At 41.0% G+C, this 23,260-nt stretch overlaps 1 protein-coding gene across 1 annotated transcript in view; it reads left to right on the forward strand.

Annotated features, from left to right (window-relative positions):
- The first annotated feature begins 4,538 nt into the window (after positions 1-4,538).
- SAMSN1 (SAM domain, SH3 domain and nuclear localization signals 1) overlaps positions 4,539-23,260 on the forward strand; it is a 65,231-nt gene continuing 46,509 nt past the window's right edge. Inside the window, exon 1 of the mRNA XM_077174508.1 lies at positions 4,539-4,671. The gene's annotated coding sequence lies outside the window, so the exon portion shown is untranslated. The remainder of the gene's footprint in view (positions 4,672-23,260) is intronic.

Genomic DNA, 23,260 nt, shown 5'->3' on the forward strand with positions numbered 1-23,260 from the left:
CCCTTCCTTCCCTAGTCTGGTTAATTTACAACAATTTTAGAACAGGACTTTCTCTGCCTGATTTTCCTTCAAACCTGACTCATTTTGGAACTGGTTGATTAACCTGATAAGCTCTATAGGAACTTTGTCTCAGCCTACTTCTCTTGGGAGAGAGGTGCCTTTGGGTTGCATGGTGAGGAAAGCCTGTCACTACTTGGCTTTGGCAGGACTCTTATCAGCTACTGATGAAGGCGGTGTGCATTGAAGATCCTTGTCAAATCTGTTCTTAAAAATCTCTGTCAAAATTTCTGGCTCTTCTTGAGCTACTCTTATCTGGCCAAAATCCTTTTTGTGTTGTACATACCCTTGACTTGTCTTGAATCTTGTCCACCTCTTGGCAAGTTTTGCTTAGATATCTTGTAGCTGTTTTTCATATCTCTGTTTCATGATTTAGCCAGTCAAGGCAAAAATATTTCCTCTGCTACCTCAAGCAGAGGCTGCTTTCAAGTGTCATTTTCATAGTATTTGAGCACTTACTGAATTATTCTCCTTATTTACCACTGGTAGCATCATTGTGTGTGAATGGTGCTTATGGAATGTTATGATCAATGTTAATCAGGATGGATTCACTGAGTGAAGGACCAGGCCTATGTTATTCTCCTAATAAAAAGTGGGAATTTGGAGTTGTCAAGGTGACAGTTCCTGTAGTTGCTTCTTACCCCAGCTGGGCTGTAGGTGGGAGGGCAGGGGAAAAGAAAATTCACAGTAGTGAAAATAGGAAAAGTAAGGATGATAAAGAAAATCCCTTTGGCAGAATGTTTTCCCTCTGCAGCACTCCTCCAGTTCATCTCCTCTTTTGTCCTGTGTATTAGCATGCACAGAGTTTATAAGAGGCAAATCCAGCTACTTCTGTTTCTGAAATTCATCTAATTCATACTGTGACCTATTATCCCTACTAACACCTGCTGAGATGAGTGTTCACCACCTTTAGCTAGGTTTTATATTAATGTAAGTCAAATGGAGGAAGGTATCACCAACTTTCAGTTCAGAAAGTGGTTTTTTTCCTTTATGTCTTGCAGTTAGAAAGAGATCAAGTTATCATGCCAAGATCTGGCATCTACCCTTTATCAAGAAGGCTGTTTCTGCTGAAGGCCTCTGTCATGTACTGCCTGCCATAGGGAAGTTTACTTCTGTAAACATCTGAAAGTAGGGTGGTGGTGGAGGTTGTTTGGCAATGTTAAACCAAGGAAACCAGACAGCAAATATCCCACTGGCTGAACACTCCTGCCAACTGAAAAAGAGAGGAAGGAAAGCACATGAAAAAGGAAAGAGGGTATTTGTAATACCCAGTTTAGCAGAAATGCTGCTATGCATTCTCCCTTCAATCTGTAATGCTGTGACTCAGCCGTGCTCTCACATTCACTGTGAATGGAGTTTTAAATAAAGTGATTGCCTCACAAATCAGCAAGGCTCCCAGGGCAAAATCCAGAGCAACTCTTTAAAAATATATTTCAAAGTGATCAAAGATGCATGTGTCTTACATTGTTCACCAGGGAGGAGTCTTTCAATAGAAACCAGAGTTAATGCAGTCATGAACTTGAGCATCATTCAGTAACTGTCTCACATTTTGCTGAGATTATCATCCCATGGAAGCTTTTTCTGAGCAATTCCTTAACCAAGCTCAGTAGCTGAAGAGCAGCCATTACATCTTCATCCTTCATCTGGTGAAGCAGCAGAACATTTACCAGTGTATACACAGCTGAGAAATGCAATTTGACTGGTACATTAAAGGTATTTGGTGATCTTTAGTCTTAGCATAACTGCTGCCCATCAGGGGTGCAGTAATGTGCTTCACAAAGCGCACAAGAGAAGACAAGGCCCTTAATGAGTTTTGGCTGAGCTGGGCACGTTCTGCACAGTGTTGTTCAAATTGTCTCAGGCTTTCTGCCAAGTAATGCAGAAGAAAATGCCTTAGAGTATGCTAGCTGTCTATCAACCTCGCAGAAAGTTTTCTCAAAGACAGTCTTTGATTTGTGAGTCAACCACTATTAAGTTAGTGTCAAAACCCTCTCTGGAGGCAACAAAATGGAGCACAGTTCTGCTCTTACTTCTAGCATCAAAATATTCATCTTGAACTTAAGGCTTTAGGTTATTTTTACTGTGCTCTACCTCTGGAAGCCAGAAAGGATTGGGATGTGGGGTGAGTTACATGGCTTAGTTTCTGAAATTATGGGAATAAAAGCTGGGGAAAGAACATGGGGAAGGGTTGTGACCATTTTGTAACAGACCTTATAAAGAAATGAGGGGCTCTGTCTTGGTGAGGCAAGCCTCACACTGCAGGCTTCTACCTTGACTCACTTGCACATACTGGCACATTCCTCTAGTGTGAATGTAGTTGGCAGGGAAGTGCCATGACTCCCCTCTGGTTCCACTGATCTGTGTGCTACACATGGCAGGTGGGACTGGCTGGAGCAGCTGGTGATGGCGTTTTGGCTCTCTGTGGGGCCCAGGGACCTTGTGCAGTGCCTTTGAGAAGGGGACACTAATGTTCAGGGAAAATGCCAGGGAACAATTGCAATAGCTGCCCAACACAGCCCCCACGTAGGGGCTGAGTAGTCATGACAACTGTAGTTATCAAACATTAGCATGGGACAGCATTCAAAAACCATTTGCAGGCTTTAAATAACTTATCAAGCTGCAGGCTGGCAACTGTAGAGCTAGTACATGATAAAAATACACCTTCTGACTTTGAGGAACTGACAAAAAGGACACTAAGCCACAGGTGATCACTAAAGATTCAGCCTAATTGCAAAAGATATGCATAACAATGTTATATGCAGTAGCTGACTGCTCAGGAAATTCAGTTACTCTGCAGAGTAATCTGAGTCTCTGGGTAGTGTATCAATAAATACCTGCTTGAGATCTTCAGCAAGCCAAGCTAGAGACTAAGGATTTGTAATGATACCAGCAGGATATAGACTCTCAAAAGGGCCTTCACGCAGCAGCCTGATAAATTTATTGTCTGAATTTCCAAGAAGGATTTTAGAGCTTTGCCTCATTTGAGTTTGCATTGTTGGAAGAATTTAAGTGTTCGCATGGTTTGAAGTAATGGATTTGGAAATGAAGACGGGAATTGAATGCTGTGGTTAAATTTGTAGGGCAAAAAGAAACAGAAAGCATACCTTTAGTGATGGAGAACTCCTTGGATATTGCTTCAGAGTGGGCTCATGTGCACTTGCCAGGAAGTTTTCATCTCTTACCTCCATCACTTTGCTGACATGGTGTTCTTCATTTCTTACCTTTCCTCATTCACCCCTGATTCCTGTTCTCAAGCTTGTACCGCTTTCCTTCCACTGCAGTTTTCCTTTGTTCTCCACGCTCCCGACAGTGCAAACACATGATGGAGTTACTGCGCTTGACAAATTACATGGCACCAGCTGTGCCACCACTGTGCCTTCCTGGTTGATGGCAAATACAAAGGTAAACCTCTGCCACACGTGGGAACACAGAACCAGGAGTTGCATCAGCATAGCTGGAATGAAGTCAGAAGTCTGGAGTCCTGGGTTACTGTACAGCAGCCTCAGCTCACACACTGCAGTGTGGAAGTCAGCTTAGCCAACATAAAGCTGTAGCTGTAGTAGCCCACACATAATTGGAGCTGCTGGACTGGCTGTAGCTATAATACTCTCTAAGGTGGTGGCCTCAGGTGGCACAGGTTTTGCAAGCATACTGGGGGAGAAGCTCCATCACCTAGGGAGTGCTCCTTGTGCAGAAGTGTTGGGTATGATTGCAGAAATGTTTGAAACATTCACGTGTACTCGTGCTGCCATACGGTACCCATAGGCTGCAGAACTGAGCTCCAGACTCTTTAAAGCCTGTGCTAGCATTGCACAGTCACCTTGGAGGGATGGGGCTCCTCTCTGGGCCAGCCTGGTCCCAGGAATGCTCAGCCTTGCCTGGCAGTGCTCTGCAGAACGGGGATTTGCCGACTGTGCAAACCGGCCCGGTGGAACGCTGCGCTGACACATTTATATTGCTCCTGGAAACCAAGCTGGCTTGCTCAGGCCTGATTTTAATCTTTCACAGTACACTGCCTTCTATCAGTGGGGAGATCCTCTCAGTGTGTTTAGTCTCACTGTGAGACCCTCCCATTTTCAGTACGGGGGGATTTATTCACAAACCATAAATGCCACAGTGTCTGAGAGGTTTGGGATGAGCTCTCTGCAATTCCATACCTCCTCTGCCATACAGAGTAAGCCTACAGAGCCTCCTTTAGCTGAAATCTAGTGCCATATCCAAGTCTGTAAGTAATTTACTGTAATTTTGCACCTTCTTCTTGCAGATTTTATTCTGGGCTTCTAGTGCAATGAGAGAGATAAACTCATGCACATCCAGTCTACTCTCTGTTTCAATGGTTCACTTGGAAGGCAGCTCCTTCAAGAGTACTGGCAACAATATTTTTTCAGCTTTGGGTTTTTCTTAAATGGAAAATAAAAAAAGAAAAAAAGAGAAACAAGGCAAATCTTCTTTCGAGATTTTTCATTTTTGCCTCCCAGGGTGAGCAGGACAGCTCCAGGACTCTTGTTTTCTCCTTGTCTTGAAGTGATTAAGGTGGAGTGGCAGTGTGTTTCCAGAGGACAGGAGAAAGTTATGAAGATTGTGCTTGCAAGGGACTGTCAGTGTCACCTTAAGGTGAGTCTGTGACACAATGAATGTCTCATGCATTCCATAGGACAGAGGGCATTATTTTTACTTCAGTTAAATTTGCTAGCCCACTGAGAAAACTTGGTGTTTGTTCATTAAATGGAACTTCTGAATTGCTCCATGAAAATGCCCCCAAACTATTGGCAGTCCCATTTTAAGATACAGTCATTCCCAGCCACTCCCTGTATTTACTATTTCAATGGTTTTTTGAATTTGGCCTCAGGATTTCACATCAGCATGCACCCCAACTATGTACACATAAGATTTTCAATCCTTTCCTTTCTCTACCACTTGTGACTTCAAGAAATTTTAAATGTGCATTTGGTGTGCTTTCTGACCTTGACTTTTGAGCATTCAGGCCAAGCACTCAATCATTACCATATAAGTTCCTACCCTTGACATACCATGAGTAATTGATCTCAACTCTCAATTATTATGTTAAGCTTATATGGATTTAGAAGGATGAGATCCTTCCTAATTAACCTCAAGTTTTTTGATAAGATTACACTCAAGATTGACACTGACAGCTCATAATTTATCTGAATTTTAAGGAAGCTCTTCATAAATTGCCAAGGCAGGTCTTCAGTGTTATTACAGAAATAGATTTCAAAATGCACTAAAAATGCTGAAAATGGGAAAGAGTTTTGTAAGCAACACTAACAGGGGTGGAAGCTGTGTTACAGCCCCAAGGGACAATGTTTGCAAGAACCCAAAGGAAAAACCCAAATGGACGGCTTTTTTTCATGGTAACTAACATGAGCTACATTTTATTGCTCAAGGTAAATAATGAAAAGGTAACATAAGAGGCAAATCTGCAGGTGATAAAACTCACAGAACCTGATTCTCACGGGCTGGGTTCCTGGTGGTTGGGTTCACTTAAACCTAAGCAGGTCCTTAATGAAAGCCTTGCTCTGGGGTGCATCTTGAAGTGTTTCTGATGGGAACTCTGCTGCAGCCTAACACCCTAAATTCTGTTATGGCCATCCCACTGGGCAGCCCAGTGCTGCTGTGCCTTTGGGTTTTTTTAAACTTTAAGTCTTTCTGAGTGCCATCCTTTTTTTTAGTGTGGTTCTTTAGCTTCCATAGGATCAGCTGCTCAGGGTCAGTCCCCAGTTAGCATCATTCTATTAAGGCCAGTGAGGGTTGAATTAACACAAAGTCAATCAATCCTTGCTAATTCACACCAGCTAAGAGTTAGCTGTAAAAATGTAACAGTTTTTTAAGTGCATATTTAAATGAATTGATCTTGTTACTGTTCTGAGTAACTATTTTACTAAAAGTATGAGGAGCTGTGGGCTGCCTGGCTGCTATACACCAACAGGATTATATTCCTGCATGACTTTGTACTTACATGGATTCCAAAACAGGAGAAAATGTTGTTAGCAATGCAACTGAAATAGATGATGCTGTGTGACACTGCAAAGAATGCAGCATTTTGTATGGAATGGGATGAATGAGTACAGGCACTGAATAAATTAGGGGGAAATTTCAGCAGCTGATTTTAGAAGAGCTGCAAGTACTGTCCTACAAACAGTGATGGAACTGGCTTTGTGAAGCAGGACATCAGTGTCCTGATAGGAGGAATTAATATGGACTCAGGTAAAATGGGAATTTTCACGTAGCGTCATTTTTATTTGAGATTGATTAGTCTGACCTTCACTATCTTTATAAAGAGAGTGCAGTAAGTTTTGTTGGCTTTTTTCCCCTCTGGTCTCACTGAGATTAGAGCATGGATTGGCAGATAGACCAGCCTTGTGTGCTGCAGAAAATGCAGCAGAGACTATTAGCTCAGAAGCACTGGGAGAAGACATTTAAACCCTTCCACATCGATGTTGATAAGCAGAGCTGTTGATGGACAGCTGTTTGCAAAGTTATGGTCATATATTTGTAGACCTAAGGGAATCAGATACCAATGTCCTCATAACTGCTAGCCTGGTAATTAAATATGACAGTCTTATCATACAGTATTATCAGCATTTTGAAAGTATGTCTCCACGACAGAGATACAATAGTCCTCCACAGTTCAGCACCAGACAGCAAAACATGTTTAGCATGAAAGATAAAATTTGAGATTCCAAATGTATAGGGTTGAGACCTCGATACTGGAAGGTAAAGTAATTTAAAAAATGTTATATTCAGAGAAAGATAAATGTGTTAGAACTGTTACAATGACCCTGCAACAGACCCAGAAGGATAGGATAGAACTCTTACAGTGATTCCATTCCCTTTAAGGGTTGGTTGCTGTTCTCCATAGTTTTACTGATTAGTATCTTTATCAGTGAAGATTTCCACTGAAATTAATAGGATTAAATGTGTTGCCATACCTGACCCTTGAAATTTTAAGAATATCTACAACATTACCAGTTTCTGTCTGTGCAGGTCCATTTTGCTGTCATATTTGAGTGCATCACTGCTCTTCCTCTCTTCCTTTCTTCCTCTCTTCCTCTCTCTCTTTCTCTCTTTCTCTCTCTCTTTCTTTCTCTCTTTCACTCTTTCTCTCTTTCTTCTCTCTTTCACTCTTTCTCTCTTTCTTCTCTCTTTCTCTTTTATTTTATTTTTTTAAGCCAGTTTTGGTTTTACCACTACAAAGTCTCTGTCAAAGCAATTTTGAAAACCAAATATGTCATGTAAGTGAACAAAAAATCAATTGCACACAAAATTCTGGGAAACCCATTCTCCAGGAAACATACATCTATATTTTATCTTCTTGACTTCAATTATCAGCTTTGCCAACTTCTGCTAGAGACACTTTCCTGGCTCTTCAACTCATTCCTCATCAATCCTTGATGCTCTCTATTTTAAATGACTGTGTAGCTCCTCTCCCTCCTACTTTTCAGCTGATACTACCCACTTAGATTTTGACACCCAATCTCATCCTTAGTTTTATTCTGCTTATGAAGTGTTGCCACTGATTTTGATGACAAAATACTGTGATTATTTCTATATGTATTGAATAGGTAACAATCTTTCCCATCAGAAGTAAGATAGCTTCAGTGCAGCAAAGATATTGTTGCCTTACTGATTAAATTGCTGTGATCAAAACTTGTGTGCAAAAGCAGCTTCTTGTCCACATGTGAACAAGAGCTGGATTTCAGCAAATTCTCTTCCTCTTGAGCTGTGCTTTATGAATTTAATGCCATTTATTCATGTAGAAAAAGTGCCACTCAGTATTGAAGACAGCTGTAGGAAAACCAGTGTCATTTACACCTTCCAGTTTATTTAACTGAACTGGCTCATCTGAGAACACAATTGTAAGGGAATTGGGACAATTGCAAGGAATAAAAGCCTAAATCCTTTGTGGAACAGGACCTCAAGTGGTGTAAAAAAACCCACTGTGCCTCCCTTGTCTACAATAGACTTGCAAAACTGGCATCTGCACATGTTCTGTTTTGTTGCTCACGAGGATGGTGAAATTCCTTGGGAGGAAGAAAACAAGTTACCAGCTGAACTGCACAAATGTGCTGCTGGGCAAGAGCTGGGGACTGTGGTTAAGTTGGAAATATTTTAAAATGTCACTTCACTGTTGTTTTATTAAAAGGTCATCTGGCATCTTAAATAACAGGTGATTTCTAAAGGCAGTATGTGGAGATGAAAGGGATACTGGACATGGAATGTGCACACCTAAGTGTTATCTTATTTCCCTGGGTGGACCCATTAAAATATTTCTGAAATGAGTATTCTCCCTAGGTTTTTATCATCATTTGCCCAGCTTAATTAAGCTTTTTAAGGTCAATAAGTGGCTTTGTTGGCATGCTCAGGAAAGCCCTGATGGCAACCCTGTCAGAGTAGTAGATCTGCATCTTTTCAAGAAAGCAACCCAGGTATCTACAGTAGGTGGACAAAGGCTTTTCAACTGTTCAGAGGCTGATGGTGATCTTAAAAAGTGACTGCCTGAACCACCCTCTTGTTTCATTTTCTGTAATGAGTTTCTGATTTTAATTTAGCAGAAACATAAAATTCAGCTGACAGACCACATCGAAGACCCTTGACACTGACACTTTCTTTATCTCCCTCAGTTTTGGAGTTCTTCATTTCCTCCTCAGAATTACAAGCCCTCCTTACAGAAGGGGTCTTGGAAAAGGCAATAAGTGTTATCAAAGTTTTACCTGAAGAATAATATACTATACTGGCCTCAATTAGAGAATAGGCATGAGTCTAGTTCTCTTCACAAGAAGCATTTCTTCCACCCCTTACTTATGAGCAGGGACAAAATTGCTGTTTCATCTCCCGTGTGGAATCTGTGATATATAAGGCACCTCAAAGGAAATTTACATCAGCCTGTTATGACTTTATACCTCCCCCATCAAGTAGTGGCCTTGAGCATGGAACAGAGACCTGAGGGAAATATGACAGAGAAGGAAGAGAGCCAAGCAATTAATTATATTTATAATACTTCCTACATGCAATAACCTATGATAAGGTTAGTTCCTTTTTTTTTCCTTCGTTATTTCTCTGCATAAAAGTTTCTGCATGAAGTCAGTACAAGTGTGTGTATGAAAAAGCATGAAAAAGATTTGTTTCAGACTCTGTGTGTGCATGTGTGTGTCCTGATTTTGGTAAAAGTTTAGGTGTTTCTGGAGTATAGGAAGAAGTAGAATCAATTTAATTTGTACTGTACACTATGAATACTCAAGAAACCCTTGTGCTTAGTGATATCTATCTAAGTCCTGCACAGCTAAAAGTACACAACAGAAAACTTGGGTATTTTACTGGGGCAAGATCACTTGGCTTAAATAAGCTCAAAGAATTGAAAGAGAGATGTAATTACTCTGAAATATATATATGACAAAAAGAACTGTGTGAAAAAATATTTTGTGTGTTCACTGAGGGGTAATTTTCTCAGTTGTAATTAATGAGTTACCAGACCATCCCACACATAATACTGAAGGAAAGAGATGGTAGAAAAAATAAGAGCTATCACAAGCGTGTATTGCTTTGGTTGATACGAGTTAAGGAAGGTGCTACTCAGCATAGCAGGGCCAGAGGCAGGCTTAGAGGACAGAGCTGCTGATGGAAAAAGTCAACATGTCAAGTTACACTCCTAAGTGGAGCTGATTTTATGGTGGGCTTTTCACACAGGTGACATTACCTAGTTTTTAATTACTGCAGACAGAACGTCTTAACAGAGATTCACTGGAGGACATATCAGTTGTCATTTTGTTGGTTCCAGTAAGTGCTCCGAGGTCCCAGTTGTTACTGTCTGTGAAACATGCTTTGTAAATCTTATCCTATGTGAATATCCTTGGCTATTGATTCTTCTGTGAACTTGGCAGTCTTGTCAATAAAGGGGAGAAAAAAAAAAAAGGCATTAAAGGAAAATCAGTGTCCTTGCCTTACGCAGTAACCTGAACAGTTCTTGGGAAAGAGTCCAGTACAGGCACAGTAGCATGGTTAATTAAAGCAGTAACATCATTAGTATACTAATTTGGGAGTGTGTGGATGTTGGGTCTGTGTATATCAGGGACACAGTGTAATTGTTGCCCTTCTGTTCTTGGTTTATAGTTTTCTGGAATTACGTGCGAGCTGAGGTAAAAGTAGAATTGCTAAACCAGTCAACCAATACCTGAATTAAAAGATATAATTTTAGGGAAGGCTTTTTAGTGCCAGAAAGAGCACAATATTATCAGGTAAACCTGAGGAAGCTGTTCTGAGATGGCTAATGCATGGGTCTGGACTTCTGCCAAGGAGCCATGGGGATCCATAACAACGCAAAGGATTTTCAAAACTCCTTGTTCTCCTGGACCCATACACCCAGATTATTGTGTGGGGGTCAGGTTTCTCTCTAGTCTGACTCTGCACCCTGGTTTATTACTTTACACTAGAACTCCAGCAGGGCAGTGCCACACTCTTGTCTGTTGCAAAATGGGAATGTTTCAAAGAAAAAAAGGATTTTTATTCCACCCCCCACCTCCGCCTTCATTCAGATTTCATTAGTTAATTGGATGCACAAGATACTGCATAGAGCTACAGAATGATGCTGAACTTCTCCTCCAGTCTCTGTCCTAATTTGTATGGAACAAATTACTTCTACTTAGAGGTCACAGAAAAAAAAAAAAAGACATGACATTCCTTTTCCAACACTATTAAAAACTGGAATAATGAAAATTTCAACACCTCTCCCACTACTAGTGTAAATAAAATATCGTTCAGTGTGTCTCCCACTAAGTACATTGAAGAGAAGAATTTGAACTGTAACATGCACATTAAATAGAAAGAGGCAGAATGTGCCCTCATGTGCATACACTGACTGCTGAAAGACTCACAACCAAATAAGAGCAAATTTTAGCCCCTGTTAAATCACAATAGAACTCAATACAGTGCCTGCAAGAATTCAAAGCAGCTCACTCAGCAAATTGTTATCTTTTGTTTGGAAAGCAAACTGTCGAGACTGTAGGATCATGCTTGCAATCCATGATTTAATATATGTTTTATCACACAGGACAGTATTGTCATGGCTCATGCATGAAGAACATAAAAATAGCCATTGACACTGCAAACATACTGTGAGCTGAGCTCACTTCACTGCTTCAAGAATATTATACTTATTAAGAGTTTACAGAAGGAAAAGAACTTTTGGATTTGCTTATGAAAACATTGGAAAAATCCCAATTAAACAAAATTCCTAAGTGCACTGGCACTTTACCTTTCAGAACTGAGACTGGCTTAGAAATTCTGCTGATCTGCAAATGAAGAAGTGCCCAGAGGCTGTTAGAGAGGCTGATCATGTGCTGTCTGAAAGGGATAAAAATCACCAAGCTCAAATCATCCGTGCCAATGAAAATGGGTGCTTTTATTCAAACTTTCAGATTTCTTAGAGATGCTATCCAGTCCCACAAACCTCATGGGCTATCTTCAGAATCCTGATCTTCTGAATTCTGATATCTTGCATATGGATACAGGGAGATGGGAAGGACTTCCCCTGCCTCAGTCAGATGTTAGCTCCTTGTTTTACCCCTGTCAGAAAGTAAAACCTGTGAACTTTTTTCATATTCCACTCTTTTCAGGGAATCTCTGCTGCTTAGAAATTTACGTTACTTCTCTCTCAGAGAAGAAGCTGTTATTACTGGTTATTACTTCTTATTCATAATGGAAACCTGATTGGGCAGATCCATAAGGAGAAAATGCATTTCCCAGCCATTCTTTATTTGTGTATTTCCACTGTGAAGCCTCCACCGCTTGGGACTGACACTTCCAGACATTAAAGTGTTCCTTGTGAGACTGAATAGCGTCAAGCAAAAATTTTTATTCAAGGCTTTTGTCCAAGCCTCGTACTTGGGCCGTTCCCGGGGGTGACCTGGCGTGTCCCCAGCGCAGAGCTGCGGCAGGACAGCAGAGGGAGGCAGCGCTCAAAGCAGGGGCACAGCTCGGGCTCTCCCGGGACACCACGGCCAGCAGCAGCCCTCCATCAGAAAAAATAATTGCATTTCAGCCGCTCTGCTGGGCCGTGGAGGAGCCCTGGTGCGGGTGGGTGGCAGCAGCTCCTTCCCGGCCCGGCCTGGCCCGGCCCCGAGTGGGCCCCGTCCCTGTCCCGCTGTCCTGGCCCGGTGTCTCTCGGGGGTCTCTGTGGTCAGGATGACCCCGAGATGTGTTAGAGAATATCTTTTCCCAGAAAGGAAGGAGTCAGGATTCTTCTGTCCTGGTTATCAAGGTTATTTTCTGTTATCTACAACATTCTTTCCCTGGCCTGCTGAGGTCCGTCCAGCAGGTCAGTCGGTGGCGCACTGCCCACCCTCATGGATGTGTACTTAATTTTTTATATACTAAAAACTACATGCACATTATGTACAATAATTTTCCAATACCTATCACCTATGTTAGACAGTCCATCTCTACCCTACACCAATCCAAGAGTGCCACCATCACCCAGAAGATGGAGGCTAGGAAGAAGGAGAAAAAAGGACAAGGCCCGCCCAAATCCCTCTTTCTTGGGACCCTGAGCCTCCATTTTAAAAACCCTAAAATTCTACTTTTCACCCTGTGACAAACTAACTATGATTATACTTAAAATTCTGTGGCTTGTAAATCCTCATATAAGGTTGGTAATTTTTTCCATGGGTCAAAATCAAAGGCACAGGGTTCTTGGGCTCTGTGCCAAGGTCTCTGAGGCCCCTGGCAGGGGCTCGAGCCATGTAGGGCAGCCAGAGGGATGTCCTGGATTCCAGCAGGGGCCAGCGGGCTCCTTGGCCATTCCTCACAGGCACTGACCTTGCTGGGTCACAGCAGCACCATGTACTGACTTTATTAAGGCATGCCCTTTAGTGAGAGTGCGTTTGGTGAGTATGTTTGGTCTGTAATTAAAATGCTAAAATGCAGTTCTGGGAGAAAGTTTAACAGATTATTATCTTTCCTGAGCAGAAGAAAGAGAGTGCTAGGACATATCTGTTTAAAGTGACTGTGCAAATGACATTTTGATGTTCCATATTTATAGTGCTCTCCCCCAGCCACTTGCATATAAAGGGCTGGATTATACCAGCCTACCCCAGAAAGAGGTCGGACAATGAACCTGAGTCACAACCACTCCCGAGGGCCACACAGCCTTCCCTCTACACAGAACCACATAAAATCATTTAGGTTGGAAAAGACCTCCAAGATCATCAAGTCCAACCTTTTCCCCTGCTTCCCGTGGCTGGGATGCCTCTTTGATCAGGATAACATCAAAACCTTATTCTTCCGTGCTGAGCTGTATCTCCATGGTGGTGTGACTCCTAGCCCCTGCTTTCAAGGTAAGCCAGAGAAGGATCAATAATGTCTCATCTGAAATCCAAGCTCCAGTTTTAACTCACCTGTCCCACCATGAGTTTCACTGGGGCACTTTGTTAGTGAGACCACCTCCTGCTCCCTTCCACTGCAGTGCCTTACAGTGTTGGGAATAATACACTTCTGGGTTTGTCAGCAGAACTCAATTGAGTCTTCCCTGCACAATTTTTTCTGGTTGGTTTTTCCCTATTTATCTTCTCTATGGAGATTTTTGGAAAACAAACAAAGAAAACAACAACAAAAACCAACCAAAAACCAAACCAAAACAAACAAACAAACAAACAAACAAAAAAAAGACCAAAAAAAACCCAAACCAAAGTGGAAGAGCATCTGTAAGTTTTAATCCAAGTGCAATTACAGAGTTTCAGTCAGTACCAGCTGACAACGGCAGGGTAATTGATGGTGCAAAATGTCCCATTGGCTTTCTGGAGATGTTTTCTGTGGGCTTAAATATTTGTGTTTAATGAATTCAATGCACTTGGCTGAAGCTGAGTCAAAACCCATGGAAGGCTTAGACCCATACACGTTATGGGCTTTGCAGGAAAGACAGTGATCAAAGAAAACAGTTGAATGGAAAGACAAAATTTTTTTATTCCTTTGCCATGTGGCTCTTCTGACAACATGGACTTCCAAAGCTGTGGAAGTTGGAAGAATCTCTGGTTTGCAGTGCAAGATCCAGTTAGGTTCGGGGTGGCAAGTCAGAGACCCAAAGACATTAATTTGCAAGCAGACTCCCTCAGGAAACAGTTCCAGAGAGAGTCTTTTAATGAACACTATACTTTTTGCCCTGTTTCTCTTCCTCACTTGGAAAAAGGTATAAAGATCCTCTTCCCTGAGCAAAAGTGTAGTGCACCAATGTTCAACCCCTGGGAAACTGGGTCCTGGCCAGAAAGGCTACAAAGGGATTTTGTTCCTTGAATGAACCTCCAGAATTTTAGATCTCTCTCCATACTCTCCTCTATCCCACCAGTGGCACGGGGTTATTCTGCTGGGTTGTTGGATTTCACCTCCTAAAAGAACTAGGGAAAAAAAAGAGGTAAATGGTGCCCTTATCTACCTGTGAGTTCATCATCATCACAAAGATGTTTGAAAAATTTTCTTACTGTTTCAGATTTTGGATAGTTCATGCTATTTTTTACTAGAAAGAATATTTTAAAATTTGAAGACTGCCTTGGTTGTAAATTTTAAATACTTATTTAAATGAGACACTAAGTCTTCACTAATTTTGTCCCCTATTTTTCACGCAGAATGTATCTGCAGTGGCTGGAGAGAAAAATGTAGAAGATAAACTAGAAAATTGTCAGCAATAAGGCAGCAACTAGGCATCAACAAAGTACTACTCTGTGGAGGGATAGAATGCAAGAAAATAAAGACAGTGCAGAAGGTAGTCTCACACCTGAGGAGTTGCAGCTGTACTAATCACCAAAGATGGGGAACAGGCCTGCCCTTAACAGGCCACAGCTGTGTCCAATAAGAAGAAGAGTGCTACAAAAGAGTGGGTTAGCTGAGGGAGGAGAGAGATGGAGTTTGTTGGCTGTGCTGTAGAAAGACTCAGTGCTGTGAGGAACTGTCCATGAGAAATCACCAAGAAGGTATGGGAGATTTGAAATATGATGGCAACACTACTCTAGTAGTTAAATTTCTAAATCCTGTGATTACTGAATACTCCTCAATGTGAATAAGACCTCCACTTTCCTGTGGCTCTGGTATACTTTTATTGAAACTTCACAAAGGGCCTTTCTACTAGGAAGGTTTGCATGTGTTTCTACAGCAGAAAAAACCCAGCTGACCTCTGTTTAAAGATCAAATTGACTTACAGTTGGGAAAGGTTTAGTGTTCTAATCTCTTTTTTAATAATACCATTTCTCTTTGTTGAAATCTTATCTCTGTTTGGGGTTTTTTAGTGGACATATTTATTTGAAGAGGTCGGTGAGGGCATTGTTGGGAGGCAGTGGGGAATGTTGTTTTAGTGGGACTCCTGCTTTGGTTAACAGCCTCTCAGTGTCGATGCTTGTCTTCACACTCAACTTCTGGGAGCTCATTCAGCCCTGGATAATTATTCAATGGGACACATCTGGCTCTTCCAGAGTCAGCACTCCCACTGACTTCACTGGGACTGCTGCAGCAGGGCTCAGCCCCACAAGAGCTAAATAGAGAAAAGAGATGAAGCTGTTTTGCTGAGGCAGAGAACAATCATTGGTGAAATAAATCCACTGGAGGAAGGAAAGGAAATATTACTGCAGCACTGTGTTGACCTTTAGGAAACCACTCTAAGGTATTTTGCCACTGCAGCTGGGAGAGGGCCTTGGGAAGAGCTAAGATACATGGGGCAAGTTGACTGCCTTGAGGTTTTTTGTCATTTTGTGGGGGGTTTTTTTGTTTGTTTTGTATGTTTGCTTACATTGTTGTGGTTTTGTTTTTTGGGTTTTCTTAAAATGTTTCTAACTAAGCAGGGGTTTGTCTGTTTTATTTCCTGTTTTTTGCTGGTGTGACTTCTGTCTCATTTGGTGTCTGCTGGGGCAACTTTCTACTAGGACATCTATATCCAGACTAGCAGTGATGACAAAAGTGAGAAAAAGGCAGAGAGTACTTTCAGGTCATAGGACAGGGAATGAAAGTGAAAGTTTCTCTGATGTGAAAGGGAAGAGGAAAACATGCTTAGCTTTACAGCTGAGTACTACATTTGAAGAAAAATGTAAATACAGTTCATGCTTCAGAATATCACTTCTCATTGGAAACAGTGTTGTTGAATAGAACTGAGGCCATTGAAATATGAATAGTACAGGTAAATTATACCAACACCAACCCATTCATTAGAGAATTACAGGCTGCAGCAGGACTTTAAGGAGTGTTTCAATAAGACTGATGATTTTGAAGATGATTACAGGAAAAAAAAAAGATCTGGAGGACGAATAGTTCTGATGGATAAAGTGAGCATCTGATAGTGCACACAGTTTGGGAAAGAAATACAGGTTGTTGAAACTAATTAGGGATAAAGTGAAAGGAACTGCAGGTCATATGTTGAAGAAGCTCATGAGGGAAGCAAATCCCTGTGAAAACTCATAGCAGCTCATGGCACTTTCTGGGGGAGGGGGAAAGACATGGGGAGAAGGAAGAAAGATGAGTCTTGAGTGTGAGGAAAGCTGACAGTGGCCTAAAGCATACAAGGCAAAGCTGAAATCTAGTACTGGAGAGAGCTTTCAGAGAGAAATGGAGCTGCTGAAGGCTGCATGAGAGGGGAAGGAAGCAAATTTCAGAACAAACCAGGGGTGAGGCCAATGGAAGGAGCCAGGGGAAATGAGATAAAATGAGAAATGGATTTGGTAAAGAGAAATATTATCTGAAAAGTCAGAAAATGTGGGAGAGCTTTAAGGAGATAATGTCCTTAATTTTCATCCTACAACCCTGCAGCAAGTATTGTAAAGGGAACATACCCAAAATCTTTCTTTATTCATTGATGATCTCTATCATAATGGCCCCTTGGAGTTTTGGCAGACTCCAATTTAAAATAGCTCTGAGATGCACTGACATTTTAAAAAAAAGGCAGTTTAGCTTCAAGGGGTCTTAAAACTGCCCTAGCTCAATGAGGAGCATCTCAGAGTCTGGAGCTCATCTTTGTTTTTCAGTTTCTCCAAGCAGCTCCTGGTTTTATAACCTGTTAATCCAGTGATCCTCTTCTCTGAGCAATATCACCAAAGGATGGGGACAGCTGGGGGTGACTTAGTGCTTTTTTGGCAAAGGTGTTGATGAGGGGGCTCATTAGATGGATAGCTTAGTGGCAGGGATGGTTATCTGACCTAAGCAGGGCTTTGCCTCCTTAGTGTAGCTTTTCCTTCTGGCCTGACAATTTATGAACATGAATCTCTAGTTCTCTGCTCTCTGTGGCTTCCTTGTTAGTGCAGGTTCATAGGACAGGCTGTTTTCAGAGGCTCCCAGAAGTGTGTAATTCCCTCAAGAGAGTTAGATAAAAGACTTATTTCTCACAGTGATGCTTATTAGGAGGTTTTACACACCTCAGTGAGGAGGAAGGGAACCAAAGGTTGCAGGTGAAGTATATCTGGAGCTCAGCTGAAAGCAGCTGTCAGCATTGTACAGGTTTGAACACAGGATACTGTGCTTCTTTGTGGCCAGGTGGCAACAGATGTGGGCCTGAATGACATTTTGGAAACGAAAAGGAAGCCTGTAATTAAAGTAATATCAGAAATCTGACTCAGAGAGCCTAAACGGGTAACTTTTACTTACCCTGGTGAATAATTCAGGGTAATTGCATGTGAGTCAACTGATGCTTTATGCAAGTTGATGAATTAAAAAAAGTAGAGCTGGAGGTCCTTGCTGGTGTAAATCACATCACTGAACTCAGTGAGACATGCCTAGTTGCACAGGTTGCAAAACTGACAACACTTCTGAAGAACACAAGAGATAAAAAAATTAAGCAAGAGAAAAAAACTCATGGTTGTGGTTATGGCATGTCCCTCCCTTGCAGTGTATGGACAGAGAAGAGAACTGAAAAAGTAATTAATTATGAATTATGTAAATGGTGGATGCTTATTTTTCTGTTTATTTCTTCATGAATTTTCTGTGGAAAAGGTCAGAGTTTTCTCAACTCTTACTTATTTTAAATTATTTGTGAAATTCTTCCTGCAAATGCTTCACATTTAAACTCATATGCAAGGGTCATTGTGGAAGAGTTTTGAGCAGATGTGTGGGTATTTTAGGGTCTGTGAATTGTCTTCTTTTCTTCTCTCCCATTGACTTTACAAGGATTAGGTCACCAGCATGAATGATGGATGCACATCAAAAAAATTACGCTTTAATAGCCATGAGCTAGACTTGCTTTTCTGATTTCATAGAAACAGATCCAGTTCCAGCTGGGAAATGTCAGATTCTGAAAGGCAACATTTTTCCCAAGAGAAGTGGGCTCTGGAGGCTCTTGTCCCAGCTGAGTTCAGTGAAATGTTTATGAAGCAAGTCTGAGAAATATTCTTGTCTCTCTAAGAAGGCGTTTCTCCATAACCAGCTTTCAGTGCTGGAACCTCCTTCACTGCAGTTAGCGAGATCAATAGTCAATTCAAAGGTGAAAAAAACCATAAAGTGTTATTGCTAGTTTCCAATCTCACTTTAATATTAGAAACTGAGCCACTTCAGACAGTCTGGGGCTGATTTCCACCCACTGAAGTCACAGGTAAATCAAGTAGCTGACATGGATTTTGTACATGCTCCCAAACTGGATCATCTTTAAAAACCTGCATGCAGCTTGTTTACAGCACTCGTAGGAGGTCAGAGCCTGCCCTTTCAACAGAAACAGCTAAATCAAGAGGGTATAATAAAAGCACTGAAGGCTTCTTTAAGCCAAAAGATGATAGTTTGAAACTTATCAGCCCTTCTCCCACATGGAAATTGCTGTTTCTCACAATAACATTTGCAGTTCTGTCTGTCTGGTTGTGTCAGCAGGGAAAACACCACTTGAGCAGGCATGGAACGCGTTCTGAGGTTGACCAGGAATAGAAACACGGGCCCTGGTGCCTCTGGAAAGTGATGACCCAGATATTTTTCCACTGTGAAACTATCAGTCAAACATATAAATGCAAGACTTGTAACACCTTGATATGAATTCTTACAGCATTTACTGTCACAAGTTGGGGTGATGTCATGACACAAATGATGCATTTACCAGACCAGACTTTAACAAGTTAAGAATGAATTGTTCCAAATCAGAAATTTTATATGTGCTGTTTATACACAAGGAGTATTAAAAAGAGAAAAAAAAATGGGCTGCCAAAGCACTGATGACATGCAGAATATTGAAATAAATAGCTGATGATTCAAAAAGTGCTGAGAGAGGAGTTTACCCAAGCAGAGCAGCATTGTGTGTTTGTATCATTTTTTGGGGCTGTGTTACTCTGTTTCAGTCCCAGCTACAGGCTATGTAGAACATCAAGGGCAGTTTTTTTGCTGTTCTGAGCATAGTAATTAAAAATATCAAGTTGTGTATATTTAAGTGTGAAAAGAACAGCATGTTCACCCACCTGAAAGTTGGTCCTTTCTTAATGTCTGTCTTCAGCAGGCCTCATTCCCAAGGTGCCTGATAACAGCCTAGCATTGGGAATTAGGTGATTCATATAAGAAAAGAAATCTCCATATCATAATACATCATCAAAACCCCCGTAATACAAAACATGAAAACATCAACATTTATATGAAATCTTCCACTCTAAAGTCTCATACTTGCTCAGTCTAAACATATTTTGTTTGTATTTTTTTGCTATAAATACTAAAGGATTTCTTCTACATGTTGCAACAGTTACTTGAAAATCAGTGATTTTCACGCATCCTCTGATGTGTATTTTTATTCTCCTTCCAACACCAAAATTCCTGTACTTTGAAGGTTAATGGTTGCTGCTACTGAAAATTATTCAGTATGATCTCAGAACAGCTTGTGACAGGACGTGCACTAGAAACCCCCAGTTGGTAAAATAAGGATATAGTTGGGTGATATAGAGTTACATAAGCAGGAATTCTCCAAGGACATTTTGATGAAGTCCTTTATTGCTGTGAATAGCTGCACAAGATTATTAATGATCACAAGTGGTTGGATTGTTTTGCATGCTCAGAAATGGGATAAAAATAAGACACCATTTTTATTGTAACAGTGTGCCAGTGTGGAAATACTCTTCGTGTTATAGTCCCATCCTTGCTGTGATAGATCACAAGTCTGTTGATCTATTAATTCTTCTACAAGCAAGTGAAGTGCAGTGTCCAGGGAACTGTGCATGCATTGCTCTGAGCTTGAGAAGCAGTCTATGACACCCTTGAATACTCCTAAAAGTAATAACAGATTTCTGAGGGGAAGCAACTGCAGTTCTCTGTAGAGACTAAAGGGTGTGTGATAATCAGAATCCCCCAAGAACAATGAGGGGAAGCCGGAAATGGGAATCACGTTCTTGTTGGTGTGGTATTTTCCTAATCACATGCTCTTAATGAAAATTATGGGGCAGGGTCACTGAAAATCAGATTAACCATATGGCGAGCACAGCACTTGCTTCGTAATGCGTGGGTTTGCTGAGGATTAGAAATCTATTAGAGAGCAGATTTGGAATTCCATTGAAGAAAGTAATGAACTGCATTTCGGTGCAGAGAAAGTAATCTCAGATAAGGAGAGAGCACAGTCAGTCTGACAGTGTGTTGAAGAGGTTCAAGAGGTGAAGTAAAAGTCACGCAAAGCCACTGAGGAGATACACTGGGGTGAAGTTCTTTCATTTACTTATTGTGCTGTAGGTTTCTTGAGGAGGAGTTCTGTGGATGAAGTGCATGCAAGAGCAGGTCTATTAAAGGTAGCTCTCAAAATACTGAACGCATGGGGCTAAAGAAGCACTTAGCTAAGAGGCAGACAAAAAGTCTCAAAAATCATTCAAATAAAAAATTAGAACCTAGTGAATTATGTTGTTTCTAAATGTTCAGTGAGCTATTGATAGATCAAAACTGTATGTGAAATGAGTTTACAGGATACACAGAATCTCTAAAATTAGATGAGGAGATATTTTATATCTCAAAAATCTGAAAGGAGACCAAGAGGCTATCCCTAATTGTCATTTTGCAAACCAGAATACAAACCCCAAAACCCTAGAATGGATTTCTGTGTAGTGATAGGATAAACTGTAAGCAAACTAGTGATTGTGGTTGGATTTTGTCATTTATTTGAATTTGGTACTTCTGTTCCCAGTGAAACTGCATAAAGATGTTTTTTCAAAACAAAGTGATACTGCAGAAATCATTATGCAAACAGTGTGTTGCTTCAATATTATTGCCAGGCTTCCTTGGATTCCAGTCTTGACGTGTCATAAGAATTTATTTTCTTTGCATAGCATGTATATTGGGCCTAAATTAGCTGTCAGCACAGGTAGGTGCTTCATGAGTAGTGAATTTTTACTTTTTTGCTTCTCAGAGCTATGGGGAGCATTAGCTCCCCAACTGTATGATGCGATGGGGTGTAGTTTGATTTCCCCGTCTGCCCAACTGTCAGCAGATAAAAAATTGAGCCATTTATGGATGTACCTTTGTCCCTACAATGTCAGAGTTATACTTCTTACAGAGCACTGAGTTAAAGTTAAAATATTTGGAGACATAATCTGAACTTCACAAGATGCTCTTCCATTAGTAGACCTATAAAAAGAGGCTCTGCAGAGAGCAGGGGGATATCAGACTTCAGTCTGTACCTCAGAGACAGTTCTTAGCTCACAAACTGTCTGACCTGGGGTCTTGGGGTTAAAGTTTGGCTCTGATTTCTGTGTCATCTCACACAAATCATTTAATCACTGCACATGCTTGTTCTGCATTAATAGAATTCATCTGCAGTGTGGAATTTATCCACCCTAGAGGACACAGGGTAAGAAAGTATTTATTCTCAAGATACTGAGATCAGCCACCCACAGGTCTTCTTGCTTGATCTTTTCCCCCATCATTTCTTACAGGCAATTGCAGATAATTTTTTATCCACTCTCAGGCTTTTCTTCTGGTTTGGGATTGATTTTTTCTTTTGGGGGCTGTGTGTGGATCTGGTTTGCTGCTGCTTGTTCTTTTTAACTTGTACATTAATGCATTATTTTAATTTCACTCCCTTTTGCCATTATTTCCTTCAATGTGTTTTCTAATTGCATGGTCTGCCCAACTAAGCTGCAGCTTAGAACTACTTTTGGTGCTCTCCTTGCAGCACTTGTGTCTAAACTCTGCAGAGTTAGAATGAATTCTGCTTCTCCATGCTTGTCTCCTCCTGCTACAGAATACTTTCTATTTCCATTCCACCGTCTTCCTGATCAAACAGTTTTTCTCTTCCAGCTGAAATTCCATGCTTATAATCCCAGTCACATTTTTTCCAGCTTGCATCCTGTTTCAAAACCTTCCACACCTTTACTCTTGACGTCTCTGTACAAGTGTCAGCAATTTATTCCAGTGAAAACTGGAATAATATTCCACTGGAATATTATTCCAGTGAGAACCTTCCCCTCTAAAAAGACCATTTGAGCTTCCCATCCCCTCCCAGATTGCTTTACAATCTTTGTAAAGATTCTGTGGTCTTTTCTCCCCTGATTCAGGTGGAAGCTCCTGCGTCATGCTCCTTCTCTAATTATCTCCATGTGCCTCAGTGCCATCCTGTTTTGCCTTCAGTTTGTATCAATGTTTTTCCTCTTTTCCTTCCTTTCTCCTATGATGCTCCAGCTTTTCCCTTCACATTACAGTCATGCTTCAGTCTTTCATAATACGTATTACATACCCTTAGCTTCAATGTGCCTTTATGTGTTCTCCTTTGTCTTTCTCCTTTTTCTTTATGTGTAACTGAAGGTGCAATTTAGAGCTTTGAAGGTCTCCTTTTCAGTTAAATCCTTACTTTACTTCCCCTTTTGCTTCATCAGATGTATCCCACTGAAGCCACTAAAACTTTAATTTTTCTCTCAGAAATAGCCAGGACTGTTATTCAGGGCTTATTATTCTTGACCCATCATTAACACTCATATCAACTATCAAACATACAAATTTTCTCATGATGGCCCTCATTCTTGGGCAATGGTCCCAATAAATACCTGCAAATTGTCATGGTTATTGTCTTATGTTTCAAATCTTCTTTAAAATTCTTGTCAATGAAGGCATCGGTGATGCAACTCCTCTCTGCCATTCTCACCAACACTGTTTCAGTTCTGCACATGTAGATCCATGTTAACTCCTAATGCTACTCATATTGCTCTTGTGAGAGTACCTGTCTTTTACTCTGGATCTGTGTATCCTGTGGCTCACTCAGGTCTTGCTCCATAATTGCTGCTCTAAGTTC

Source organism: Agelaius phoeniceus, chromosome 2, assembly GCF_051311805.1.
Source record: "Agelaius phoeniceus isolate bAgePho1 chromosome 2, bAgePho1.hap1, whole genome shotgun sequence".
In the NCBI taxonomy this organism is placed as follows: domain Eukaryota; kingdom Metazoa; phylum Chordata; class Aves; order Passeriformes; family Icteridae; genus Agelaius; species Agelaius phoeniceus.